Raw genomic sequence first — 2,667 nt, forward strand, 5'->3', positions numbered from 1 at the left:
CTAGTTTTTGAACTTGCAAATAAAGGAGAACTTCTCCTTACAAGAATCATCCTTCCATTTCTCGAATCCTATAAGCCAATGAGAAGATTCAAACTGAGGGGATCAGAACGTGTTGCCCTCTAGGCTGCAGGACTCAGGAAAAGTCAAGAGGAAACACTCCTCTATTTCCTGAATGAGGAGCTCACCCTTCCTCTATCACAGTCCCCAGGTCAATCCTCAGAGATAAATAGGGTAGGATGGCGGTAAGTGTGTGGATGCTGTGCCTCTCCCCTGAGCTTGAAGTCAGCCTTGCACAACAGGCAATACTGGCACAGCTTGGGGCTCCAATGTCCCCAGGATTTGTAGGAGACCAGGGACCCACTGCTCCAGTGCCAGTGGCGGTTCTAGATGGAGAAGGGCCAGAGCAGAGGTGGATAAGACTCAGAAAGAGAAAGAAACACCTGATTTGTGTTTGACTTGTGTTTCTTGACTCAGAAACCAGTCAAGACATAAGGCAAGGATAAACCTTGCTTTATCTCTGAGTGTCACATCATTTCCTCCACATTTTCTCTAAGCTTCTCTTTTCCCGGAATCTTCACCTACCTCTCTGTGTCCTGACAAACAGAAAGTGTTCTAAATATGACACAGAGAACCATAAAACATCATTATTGAAACTGGTTCCTGATTTTTCTTTCCTAAGGCCTCAAAAGTTCATATCCAGCATAGCATTGGATGGCCATTAGTTGTTGATATATTATTTAGTATACCTTGAGTTTCCCAAATAAAAGCAGCGCATTCTCCTCCTCTATTCTCTTTCTCTATGTGGTTTACAAGATGATAACACAATAGATAAGAGGTGCGTAACAGATATATAAAGATGCTACCCTAGAAGTAGACAAAATGAGTTTACTGTGAATGTCTGAAACACAGAGGAAATTCAGTTTTAAGCTTATCTCTAAGGACCTATAGAGAACCTTAATATCCTGTACATTATAGGATTTATAGAGAGGTTGCTTTTATCATAATATGGTAAAAACTGGTGTTTGCGGTGCCAGACTTCACACCTCCTTCTTCTCTCTGGAACCTAGTAATAAGGAGGTAGAAGATGCAGCAGACTGACCCAGTGGGAGTCATGGAGGCCAATCCAGACATTGCAATCCTTGGTGCCACTCTCTTTAATCAGCAAAGCCACGAAGGTACTCTCGGCCTGGGTGAGCAGATACCAGATTACCCGAATTCGTATTCTGGCAGTAGAGCTGTTGGAGAGGAAAATGGAGCACTCAGTGAAGGAGGAAAGTGTGGGGGACATAGTGAGCCCTCCCAAAAGATGTGATAGTAAAAGGACAGCACAGAAATGTTCCTGATGATGCTTTCACTGACCACCAGCATCTCTGTGCTGAATAATGGATTAAGTATATTGGAAAGTTTTGGGCTGATGATTGGATGAGGAGGGGATTAGTCTCATCTCATATCAGCCACTGAACACACTGGAGAGTGGCACCTTCCCCTCCCTTCATGAGCCTCCCTTCCCACACTGCTCTCCTCACTCACATCTGCATCAACCCAGGTCTCAAGGTCTTCATTAAAGTAGTAGCAGTAGGATCCATAGGCATTGTTGCCTTATGGGCAGCTGACCTGGGACTTGGGCAACTCTGTCTGGCCATCTTATCCTGGGAAAAGAGAGACAATTAAGAAAGACTCTCAGGGCAAGAAAAAAGGCTAAAAGGTGAGGTAGGAGCTTCTGAGGATTCTTTATAGGAATAGAAGTTTGCTGTACGTCATGAAGTGATTGGTCACTTCCATTCTCCTGCATCTTACTTACAGTCTCTTAAGATGTCTTTGCTCCAGACAAGAGCACACAACAAATAGGCTAATGAAATGTGTTCCCATTGTTCCTTTTACTTCTGGGGCTTAGGCTTTTTCTACCTTGAAGGACTCAGGCTTCTGCCTTTCTCAAGCCTGTCTGGTTTCTCTACTCACAAAGCTCCCCTCAATTCCCCATTCCACTAATGACTGTCTACATACGGACATCCCCAAACCCCTGATTATGAATAGAGTTAATATGATAAACCAATGCCAACTGCAGTGGTCACTGATAAAGAGTCATACCAAGTTCCATCTCTAATTACCTAATGATGTCAGGATGTTTTTGAATGGGATGAGATCAGCAATAAATATCACTGAACAACAAAAAACAACCCCTGATGTTGACTCTGCTTTTTCTCAAGTGAACCCATGTGCATGAGGATGGAGTGAAGGCTTTAGGGCTGGGGTTGTTGGAGGTGTGGGGGAAAAAAATCTCACCTTGGCTCAGAGACAGGAACATCAGGCAGGAGATCAGCATGAAGAATGTGTTGGTCTGAGCCATGCTGAGCAGCAGTGAATCTCTTGCTTAAGGAGCAAATCAGCAATCTCTATAGAACACAGGGAAGAGGGTTTGAGAGAATGAGAGCAGAGCACCTATTACCTCCCTTAGATCCTCCTCTGAATTCCTGACAGCAGGAATGTCCTCTGAGATATCTACATTCCCAAATATTTCTCTTGAGAATCTGGAACATATACAGACTCAGTAACCCAAAGTAACTTTGTCTTCCACTGAGGCTTCATTACTCCTGACATCTCTTGGACAGATACACTGTATCTTCCCCAAGATTTTAGATTACAGCCTTTGTCCTTCTCCTGTAAAGG

The 2,667-nt window shown here is 43.8% G+C and overlaps 1 pseudogene; it reads right to left on the minus strand.

The window, feature by feature from the left end:
* LOC105717125 (lithostathine-1-beta-like) lies at positions 1 to 2,347 on the minus strand (annotated as a pseudogene).
* Positions 2,348 to 2,667: the final 320 nt, after the last annotated feature.

Source organism: Aotus nancymaae, unplaced genomic scaffold (assembly GCF_030222135.1).
Source record: "Aotus nancymaae isolate 86718 unplaced genomic scaffold, 86718_ANA_hifiasm-v0.15.2.pri h1tg000017l, whole genome shotgun sequence".
NCBI lineage: Eukaryota > Metazoa > Chordata > Mammalia > Primates > Aotidae > Aotus > Aotus nancymaae.